Source organism: Amphiprion ocellaris, chromosome 13 (genome assembly GCF_022539595.1).
Source record: "Amphiprion ocellaris isolate individual 3 ecotype Okinawa chromosome 13, ASM2253959v1, whole genome shotgun sequence".
In the NCBI taxonomy this organism is placed as follows: Eukaryota; Metazoa; Chordata; class Actinopteri; family Pomacentridae; genus Amphiprion; species Amphiprion ocellaris.
In genome coordinates, this window is record NC_072778.1 from 13,784,189 (window position 1) to 13,796,369 (window position 12,181).

A 12,181-nucleotide genomic window follows, 5' to 3' on the forward strand; every position below is an offset into this window, starting at 1 on the left:
TAGCTTGATAATCATATGGACATCCACTATGTTTTTACTTAGCTGACTGTAATCAAAGCATCGCTGCGCAACATGTGTGTGAAAACCATGACTTTACACAGTACAATAGATTTTACAGGGCAATACGTGATACTGCACATGTTTGTCTGTTACGTCAGTACATCAGCAATTATTTATAAGTATCTTCTGTTTTTAAATTAGAGCACATAGCAGGTTGTCCACAAAATTGACGGTTTGATCGGTGGTTCTTCCATGTGCTGAAGGGTTCTCGTGCAAACCTCTGAGAAACAAATTATAAAGCGCTTTGTAGAGCGTAGCTCAGGTTGAACGGTGTTAGATAAATGCAGATTATTTACTATCATACATAAAAATGTCTGTCCTAAACACTAAAAGCAAGTTTCTGCATGCAGTTGATAAGGACGACAGTTCCTATCTAAAATAAAAAATACTAGAGAAACATAATCAAACCACACTTACTTATACTTTTGACTAATTCACAGTAACGTCATAGAAGTGCTTGTCAGTGTCATTTTTATTGTAAATAATTTTGTCACCAAAGTAACACATGTTAAGTTATAGCATAGTGCAGCTCCCCTGCTATATTCAGACTAAACTATATTTGAACTTTTATACAACTGATGCAAGAACCTGTCATCACGTCTCCATTAATAAATGCCGCCTCATAATATTTATACGAGCATTAAATTGGTAAGAACAATTTTGGTCTCTTAATAATAGATTTCTAAATATTGCCGGTAGACTCTGACAAAAGCATTCAGCGTCTCCTCTCAGCAGGCTTTTGAGCTTGTTGACAGATCTGGGAAATACCTGGAGGGCAGTGAAGTGACTTGTGTTGCTGTCCGTCTTTGAGACGATGTTTGTCTTCTTCAGTGTCCATGTGGCAGAGAGTTTTGGACCGTCAGCTCCTCTGTGGTCCATTGGCAGCAAAGTGACGCCTTCCTGACAGGCTCGGCTCAGCCCTCAGAGACGTGGCCTCTTAACTGGCCCTAACTAGATAATAACACGACACGGATCCCCTGATCAGCAGCAAATTGTTTCTTTAAATGCTTTGGGTCAAGGGGGGAGAGGAGTGGGCTTGACTGACGTGACCTTCAGAGGAATTCATCTCCAGTCCAGGATGTTATCAGGTAATCTCTACCATGCACACAGCTGATAAACATGTCATCTTAGGTGACACCCGTATGATCTGCTCAGCCACATCCTGACTCTGTGCACACGTGGACGAGGTGTGGATGAAGATAGGGTTAACGTCGAAAAATCTCAAGGACGACTGGATGCTTCAGATTTTTGTTTGAAGCTGTTTACGTCCGATGTTAAAAATATAACCCGTAGGAAGGCATGAGGAAGTTTCAACGTTACAAGCATCCAAACAATAGAAAACATTCCTGTATAAAGTCATTGCTCAGTGAAAAGTTTTAGCCTTTTTTTTTACCATCACAATGGCTTTGCACAGCTTTACAATGTCACATAAATTCCTTCAGGGTTTCTTGTTTGCCACCTCAAAATGATTGTAAAGATTTCACTGGTGTTCCCATACCTTTGCATGGACACCTTCAAGCTCGTGTGGCCGTTAAGAGAGAAATGCAGTGACACCAGAGTCAATGTTTCTCTTGCAAAGGGAAAGGAAATGTCCTCTTGGCCCCAAAACGAGGACACTTGAGGGCTTAAGGAAGCTAACAGTTTATATCTTAAGTCTATCCATCATCAATGTGTAACATTCTAATGATGGGAAAGTTATGACCCTGATTATATTAGCCTATGGGCCGGTGCACTCGCTTTGTTCCTGGCTTGTGAGCTAAAGCTAATGTGGCTAAGCTGCACAGTGTATAGAATAATCCCGAGGGAAGTCTTGGCTCATTGACAGGAGATTTAAGTTAAAAGAAAGGTGCAAACTCACTACAACCTTTGTCATGTTTTCCTATTGAGGTTTTAAAGGAGCAGGGGAAGTTCAAAATGACAGTAAATCCCAAACACGTGTACAGTGGAGAGGAAACTCTTGGCAGCTCATGCAGCCACTAGTTCCTTTCTCTATATGTCACCCCCATCCTAGTTTTGCATTTCTCCACCAGCTGCCCCCCCAGCCCTGTGTTTGTGCTCGCTTTGTTTTTATGACCACTTCAGTGATCCGTCGCCGCGCAGAGCTGCTGGTGTTAACACAGCTGAGGTGCATTACACAGACTGTTGTTCCTGCCTCTTACCTGGCTCCAGGCTCTGCTCCCGCTCAGGAAGTTTCTTAACAAGTAGATGCAGAATTGTGCAGGGACTTCCACATGAACAGGGGTTTTAGCCACAACACAATGTTGCCACGGTGACATGTGTGTCCTGTTGCTGCAGCTTGTTGGTCCATTGGAGAGAAATGCCACTGTAATATTTTAAAAAGTCGCTCGTTTTTGCGAAACTAACAGAGAGACCAAGAATCAGGTAGCTTTGCATGTTATTTTCTTGTCAGGTACAGCTGCTGGATAGCAGTTAAGCACTAGCAGACAGCCAGTGGAAGCTGATAGTAAATAATAGTCCCATAGTTATACTTTAGAGCACATCGCTTCAGTATCTTAATCACCTTAAGAGGGTTCTCTGGAGATTCAGAGCTGAGAAGCAGCCTGTGCTGCCAGTCTGTAAAATAATAACATTTGCTAACATAACATGAACTCAGCAGCTAAACGGAAGATTTAGAGCTGTTTGGGGATTCATTTTGGTCATTTCTGTCTTCTGTTCTCTGTTTTTCTATGTCTTCTATGCTAGAAAAATAAACAACTTTGGGGTTTTGAATGTTAACTGAGAAAATACAAGATACTTTGACTTTCCTTTAGATCTCTGACATTGTGGTTAATGGATTAATTGAGAATAATTGGTAGATTAGGTTGGAATAATCATTAGATACAGCACAGAGTCATTTATTGAAAAAAAACTGCTCTTTCTGATTATCCTCTTCTTCACCGAATAATTCTCATGTTTTAAAAAAATATTTTTGTAGCAGTTGACTGGCTTGTAGTTTTCACCGCCTTATCTGCCATGGAAATAGTTTGAAAAGTACGACTCCCAGAAAATTTTGGCACGGCACTGCACACACACCCTTTGAATCATCTACTTATTGCTTCATAACGACAGACTAACATTTATTAAAATAATAAAAACATAATCAGAACTTTTGTAACACCTGCTTGTTACATGTGTGCTCAATTTGCAATCACAGCCTGCACAGTCTCTATAATTTGAGTCCGCCGAGTCCAGGTGGTTGAGCGACGGCAGTGAGCTGGGTAATATCCATCAGTGTGGGTTTGTCAGCGGTTCTGTGGGCTTTGTTGGTGGTACTGAGGGAGAGCCAACTGCAATAAAGGGTTTTATGATGTGGCAGAAGTTGATTCTGGGACTCTGTGCCAAGAGCAATCCAGATGTTACTCAGTCTGTTGCAGCGGTAACGTACAGCGTGAACATACGACGGGACGGCTCGGAACATCACATATTTCCGATGTGTAACTTTCACTGTTTTTCTTCTCACTTTAGCTGAGAGGATGTTGTCAACAATTTAAAGAACCTCCTGAGAGTTTGCAGCAATGTCTGACACTCATTATCCACAGTGCCTCACTCATCATGCTGAAAGTTTTTTTTCAGCACACAGTATCTATTGTCTAATATCTAATGTGTCACTGAGCCTCCCTCTCCCAGCAGTGAGCTGGTGGCTGGCAGGCAGTGACACACATTTCAGTGCTGGAGCTACTCTCACAGATGGACCTTGAACTCTTTAAAGGGACGTCTGGCCTCGCAGTAATGCCCCACCGGCAGCCCTTGCTGCCCGGCTACAAACTGTAACTCTATAGCCTCATTGTCACGCTCCATATCCTCCCGATGACCCCGAGCCCAATTATACAGCTGACCCAGGCTTGATGATGTAACCTTGGGCGTCTTTTGGGGTCTGCTGGGACTCAGAGCTGCACCTCTTGTCTATCATGACATGTCAGCTCTGTGCGTTAACCAGACACTTCCCTGAGTGGTCCCAGTGGGGGTTATGGAGGAAGAGTGGCTCCCATGCAAGGCCCAGTGCATTTCACCACTTTGCCGCACCGAGGCTCTTTTAAAAGATAAACAATGTAGCAGCGGAGTGTGTATGAGGTTGTCATATATGTAACTGAGTGGCTCATGTAAAATGTTCCCATAAAAATTAAGCATGCGTGTCATATATATAATCACTAAAGGTAAACACAGCAATCTATACATATTTAACCTTCCGAACCCCAAAACCCACTGAAAAGTATGCTATCTTTAAAAAAACAAAACAAAACTGCATGATTTATCAGACCTAGAAACTGTAACAACAGAGAGAAACATTGGATGTTCAACTTTAAGGTGGTCTTGAACTAATCATGTGTGATGTCTGGTCTATTAGAAAACTCAACCAAGAAGCTTAAAATCACTTCATCCTGCACGTTATTTAAAAATTCGGCAAAAACAAAGCAATTCTATTAACCAATTTCTGTAAAAAAATAAATAAAAATAATAAAAATTTAGAGCTACTTGGTGCAACTGTGAAGCCATTAATGACTCAGTTGTGGCCAATAGTCGTTATACAAAAATTCTAGGGCTTTATAGCTGAACTGGATTGAACTTCAGGCTGTGGTTAACACAGAGTAGACAGAGGACAAGCATGAAAAAATGTCAGTGGAAATCAGCTAATATCAATAGTATGTAGAGTAACCATTTCCCCCCAATATTAGTAAGACCTAGGGACACTTGGAAAAATGCTGTACATGTTTCCAGATTTTGTCATTTTTTTGGAAACTTACTGATCAGAGAAATGTAAGTTTTGTGTGTTATTTTTTTTATTTTTTATGGTTTTTCCTCAATATAACTGCACAAAAGACATTCTTCAGTTCTCTCTACTTTTAGCCATGGTTGTGCTGTGTCCACAGAGGTGCAGAACTTTTTATTGCAGTGAAAAATGAGCCGAGAAGTGAGAAAAACGCGACCGCAAAAATGCCCAGACACTGCTTGGGGTTTAGAAGGCTAATAAAAAGGTTTCTTTCAACAGTAAGGCTCCCCAAAAAAAACTCCAGAGGTTGAAATGTTTGGACCTTGTGCATGAACTGCTGAATTTGTGATTCTGATGGTCCAGCATTGTTGGCTGGAGGATCCTACTTTGTATGTAGATGTGACATGTATGCACACTGAATCTCATTGCATTCAGACATATCCGCAGTCTGCATGCATGCTCAGCAGCTGTGATGCATTAATGTGCAGCATGCTTAGTATGCACTATAAACTCTGGAAAGGCTTCCTGTCACTGTTGAAGTGTTCCTTAATGGATGAAGAGTTGATTTACATTTCCAAAGGCCGACTGCAGCGAATGACTTTCTACACAAGATTCAACTGAAGGTAAAGGTTAACAGTCACAGCTGTCAGGCAAACATGTTGCTGTTTTTGCCTTTGTAGAGTTTTCAGACCAGTTTTAGCTACACCATGCAAAATACACAAAGAACTATACTAAAAAATGGTGTAAATTCTCATCAGGACTTCTGCTAAATCCCCAGAAGGCTTTTTGAGATTGGAACATCTCTTGAATTGGATAATTGTGAGTAATCTTGTTGAGGTTCAGGTTGCTGCTCTGAACAGAGAGGTTGACAACAGTTTCTGCCAAGATCAGTTTTACTGTTAACTGTAAATTTTACTTCATTATAGCGGTAATACTTTGTACTACATGTGTTGGTTAGCATCTTAATAGAGAGTACTGAGCAACAAAGCAAACAAGAAAAGCACTCAGAATGCAGTATTCCGCCAAGGCTGTTCAGTTGTTGTATAACTTCCAAATGATAAGTCTCCATAAGACCACAGGGGTGGATTTGTAGTAGGATCGCAATCATGTGATCGTCAGCAGTCAGCTGATGTAGCATTCACTTGTTGACATAGTTACAGTGACGCCATGCCGCTATCTCACTATGATCCGGAAATCTTTAACGAATCCGTGGATCCAGACTATAAGCCGCATCACTGCCAAAATCTAATCAATTGGTCCTTGTGTCGTTTCTGACCTTTCTTGAAAATATCATCTGAATCAGTTATCCCGTTTTTGAGTAGTCTTGCATACAGACAGACAAATTTGAAGATTAACAGACATACGCTGATCGTCGCATAACTTGCTGCGTTCCTTGTCAGAGTAATAAACACGCATTTTCTGGCTCTATGGATTGTAAAGTTGGTAGACGGTCAGTCAGCTGACCAACAGCCTTTATATAGACTGACATATCTGAACTGAATTCACATATTGAATTAATTAATGTGAAATTTTGTACAGACCCTGGTGGATGAACCTGTCCTGTGTTGGTGATCCCCTGAGTTTTCCTCCAGCAAGTGGACATTTTAGTTTTTCACTGAAATGCCTCAAGAACAATTTAACCATTTTCAGATGTGGGATTTGTAATATTGCAAAGAATTTTCATCCCATTCACCAGTGACAAAATAAAATCAGTACAGTCCAGTTCATTTTTAACTCCTGCTTTAATGCCGTGATTGCATGTATTGTTTACCAGAAATAGTCTTACCTTCAGATACTTTAAATGTATGGCAGAAACACACATACTTGAGCCAGAGAACCTGTCAGGTGAGTTGGGAGAACAGGTAGGGGAGGGAATCCAAAAGTGCACTTAGTTTTGTCAGTCAAGTAAAACTAACTAGAAAACAACACAACATATCTTGACTGGCAAGTGCAAATACAGGCCAGGATGTCAGTCTTAAATGATGCGTATTCCTTGTAATGTCCTGGGAATGTAAGGTCTCATAGCAGGTGGAGGCTGTCAGGTATCTGCCATTCACTACTTCTGTGGAGAGAGTTCTTGGTAGAGTCTCCCATCCAGTCCAGAATTTCACCAGACTGGTCAGTTCAGACGGTGTTGCTAAGGAGTGGATTAAAATTGATTAAATAAATGGCTACAACAAATTAAATTGTCAAAACAATCCAGGGTACACATACTAAACAGGAAACAGTAAAAAAAAAATGGGCCGCATTTATCACTGTCATTGCACAATAACTCTTGATATAGCTGTGAAAGAATGGCCGGTTATGAACAGAGCAGTCTAAGGCAGTTCATTTCAAGCTATGCGCTCACAGTTGTAACTACTTTGACTGCACAGTTTAAAACCTTTCAAGATCAAGAGTAATTCAAAATGAAACAAACCAGAACATTAACTTGAGCAGAAAACACACATAATGATTGGTTTTATTTCGGTTACAAAATTATAGTACAAAAACTTCATTTTATGCGTTCAAATAAAAAAATATATGATACATTCTTGCAAGAATTCCCCCCCCCAAAAAAAGAAAGAGGATCAAAAAGAAAGGAAAAAGACCAAAAAACAGACAAAACAAAAACACAAAATAATCAAACAAAAAAAAAAAAACAATAATAAACAATGTGTTACCTAGACTAATTCAGTTTGCTAGGTTACCAGTTTCTTTACACTGCTCTGTGATTTAACTGCATTTTCGGGCGCATAAATCACACTTCCACCCATTTGTGCGTTTATAAAATTGTTACTCAACTACCCAGCTGCAGAACGTGCTGTCTGTGTGACCTTATTACTGTGCTAGCGCGGCTAACACGGCTAGCGCTGTACTAGCGCGGCTAACGCGGCTAGCGCGGCTAGCGGCTGGAAACATGCATGCATTACAGGTTACTGACTCTCACAAAAACAAACCACACAGAGGACAAATAAAGGATTAATACACTCACTGAAGCGCCGCCATTCACGCTGGTAGCCATGGTCGACCCGGTCCTGTGATGTCAACCGTCCGCGTCACATGACCGGAGGAGCGTCACTGGATTAGCTGGGCGTTGGTTCGATTTTGGCCAGGATCTATTAATTACGCCTAAGTCCCCCGGATGTGAACAGCAAATTTTTTGACAGCGAATTTTGCACATTGAATTTTTTGATGGCGAATTTTGAGCACATCGAATTTTTTTGACGGCAAATTTTGAAGACATTGAATTTTTAACTGTTGTTTTTTTTTTTTTTTTTTTTTTAGAATTTTGATGAGCTAAATTCAGGCATAAAAAATTCACAATTTTGATGCAAAAAAATTCAAAATAAGAAATTCAGCAGCTTTTAAAATTCAGAATCTGATGAATCTGATTTGCTTCCATATTCTTTTGAGTGAATTAGTATCATCACTGTAACCTTTTTATGTAAAAGAGAATTTTATGTAAAAGTGACTGGAGTGCTCATTTAGATATGAAGCTGATACATACAGCTGTCATCAAGAGAAAGGAGAACGTGTCTGAAAGGGGCTTTGGAGTGATTTCCATTAAGTTTGAGAAAATATTCATGATACCCAGAGCATGAATCTTGATGACTGCAATTTCATCCAGCAATAACAGCGACACTTAATTATCCTTTAAAATATCTTCACCTCTAAAATGCTGGTTGACAGGAACATTTGTACAAACATTGATGTTTCCCAGAGGATGAATCCTAAAAATTTTGGAAACCCACCGACTGTTCCTTCAACACAGCTATGAATTTGAATTTTGTTGTTTTTATTGAAATGTCTCTGCAAGATTGATTGCAGTGAAACGTGGTACATATATTCATACCTTCAGGATAACTTTGGTGATTTCTTTAACCGTCTATCAGTACCATCATCAAATCTATGCACTAATTAGCAAATGTTAGCATTGCAGCCAGTCACAGCGACCGTGATAAACATCAACTTGTCAATATGGTCACAGACATTAGCATTTAGCTCTGAGGACCAGCGTGTCATGGCACATGGCTCTTTCTCTTATCGAATGCCAAAAAAAAGACAGAACACAATGTTTTCTTAAAATAAGATTTTTAATATTACTTATTATCATAAAGATATATTTACACACTTTACAGAAATAGAAAATAAAAACACAAAGCTACGCATGAAAGGAAAAAATAAAATAAGTACTCCAAGAGCTAAAGCTTATCTTTTATAAATTAGAAACCAAAAGTTCAAATATGTACACAGTATTTCAACCATTTCTGATACACTTGTTTTATTTATTTATTTATGTCATTTATTTTTGCCCAGTTCAACATCAAAACAGAGACAGGGACTGTACATTTGGCCTGGTGAGTAATATGAGCACACACCATAAACAGAATATAAGTTTCAGGAGTAATACATTGTCTTTCAAATGGGATCTGCTTGAGACCTAGTAACACTGTTGCGATGGCGTGTAAGACTACAGACTGCATTTCTCCTACGATTGTTCTGAATGTAGCTGATCTCGGACACACCGGTTACAGAGATGGAGAATGTGTCGCAATCAAGACAGGAGGGGCCTGTGCTATTCTGGGTGTAGGAAGTCTCATTTTGAGGCTCTAAGATAATGACAGATCATCGTCATTTCCCACGGGAGATAAAATCTAGTTATCCTTTGGATTGCCCAGCCAGTGGAAAAGTGTGAATGCATTGTATTGAATGTCAGCCACTTGATCCTGTAGACACCCACTCTGAAGGCCAACATGATACAGTTTGATGGGCTTAAAGATTCACAAGGTAAAATCGTGGAATGTGTTGCAACTCTATTTCCATTTTCACAATGAGTGAAATGTTTGGTTCAGTGTCCAAGGAATTTCATCTGGTAGAGAACTGAGTGTAGAATGACAACAGGATTAAAAATAAAAAATAAAAACCTTGTGTTTTCTGTGATCTTTTTGTGCGGGGGTTGTGTCTATATCTATCGGGAAACAGAGATCGACGGCTAAGCTAATATTTCAAAACCTGCTGCTTGCTTGTTCTCGTCTCCACCAGTAACACACATCTATTTCTCTGCTCATCCCCACTTCGTACACACTCCCAGCCAAATGTATTTGGACAAAAAGAATTAAACACAGAGGGAGCAAGGTCTCAGAACAAACATTTTTTTCTACCAGGAAAACATGCTAACAAGTGCATAGGAACATTACTCAGGCCTTGTGATGGTCACAGAGAAGAGGAACTGGGGAGGAAACATTGAGAGGATAGGAATCGTTTCTCTTGTGTAAGCCTTGCTGGAATAGACCATTAAGGAAAATGGTTTTGCTCCCCGAGCATAATGTATTGGTTTACCATTTCAGTTTGAGCCTGGACGTGCTTGTCCTTCCACACCACAAGGCCCATTAACCTGATGTGCAGGGGAGGGCTGTGGGCTATGATCTACAAGAAAAGAATGCCTGAAAGCTTTCACGTGTCCACGACATATTGTGCTGCAGACTACTTTTCTATTTTGTTACATCCACAAAAGATACAGCTTTTCACACTGTATTCAAAAAGTAAGCTTTGGACAACCAGCTAGACAAGAATCAGACAAAAAAAATTGTCACAATACACTGGAAAACCATTCCATACCAAGAGACTCTTGTTTTCAGGGTGTATTTTTCCAGCAGCATAATGGAATTGCAAAAAGTGCAGCCTTGCGAACCCATACAGAGAAGTCTTGGAGCAAAGCCACGTCTATTTGTTGGGACTAGTTGACACCGGAGGCTTTGGATCAGTGGGATATTTGGCTTTTGATTTTTTTGGATTCAACTGATAACCAGACCAAGATTAGAAAGGGTACTTTACATAAACATTGGTTTGCTCTGGTCTCTGAAAGGGCAGCATGGCTGGTGCAGATGGTGAGGATACATTCATGAAGAACAGTGCGGATACAGACGTTGCTCGGCTCCATAACAATAACTTCTGAGATGGGGAAATATTGATTTGAACCCCTTGTCATGACCCAGTCTACTTCCAGCATCCCAACTCCTGCGGCTTTGAACTTTCATCCCCAGCTCATATCTTCCTACTATCTTCCCCAATAATACATGAGACATCCTGAGCAAAGCTGTCTCACTCCCGAGGAGCATTAATGAAATCTACATCTCTGTCTGAGAGGGTATGAAAAAATAATGGTGGAACTGAAATTATTACTCTTCACAGTGCCCTAGGATTTAATACATTTTTAATCAAGGTGAGCTTGGCTGGGTGGATTACCACTGTGATTTTAGATGCTCTCTTAATAAAAGCTTCTCATGCTGCGACTGAGAAGACTGCATTTTATTATAATATTTGCATGAGACATGGCGAGAGGGAAAAAAAGGGTTGGAAAACTAGGTTAACCAGTTGCCAGTTGTTTATTGGTCAAAACTGCCTTGAAATGAAGGAGTTTGCTGATTGAATTGCAGCGGATTGAAATCACCTAACATAGGAATTAAAAAAAAAAAACAATTAGGAAGTTGCTCTGCACACCTAATACACAACAGACGATTGCAAGGTGGCTGCTCTACAGGTCACAGTCCTAATATGTTACATGGTTACACACTGAATCAGCAGGGGTTTGGAGATTGCAAAGGGGGAAGGGTGTGGTTTCAGTCTAAGCCAATTTAACAATGAGCTCAGACTAAGTGGCCCCGGCCAGCCTTGGGGAGATCCATCTGAGAAAGATTAACTCTGGGATTTAATGAGCGTAATGATCAAAGCCACGACCACCTGTGCTGTGGAAGGGCAGACTAGAAAGGCAACTGTACCCAACATAACGTAGGGAAAGGATCGTGACTAGAAATGACTGAATGTGGATAACTCATGGCTATATTGGTGTATACATAGAGGGAGAGTAAAGATACAGTATACGAAAATATGCTCATATAAGTTTTAAATGTACTGTATGTTCGTGTTTTGTTAAATGCACAAAATAGACTGCTCTAGTACAAGCTTCTATCACAGCACCCTGAGAAAAAAGAAAACTATAACACAGAAATAAACATAAACAGTAATATATTCCAGTATGATGGAAAGGCATAGCATTTCGTCAGTGAAAGATATCGGTCAGAGGGTCAAACCAGCCATATGCTGAATATTAAAACAGCCAGAGCACTAGTGGTAGGCTGATCATGGTGGCATATTAACTGAGCTGATGTTTGCTTTGAAACTTTTTTCCTCTTCTTTTTTCCTTTTTTTTTTGGTCTAATTGAACTTGTCCTCCTCGCTAACGTTGTCTCACGTGGGATTTCTGTTTGCAGAAATTTAAAATGCATAATGTGTCAGTGTATCAAGACTTCAAACAAGAGGTAATGTGTTTCTCCCTAACCTTTCATTCCTTCGTTCCTGGCAGCATTGTGGAGAAGGTTATTATTTGGCACTTCATTAAAAGGCAAGGCGACCTGTCGGTGGAGCAGACCG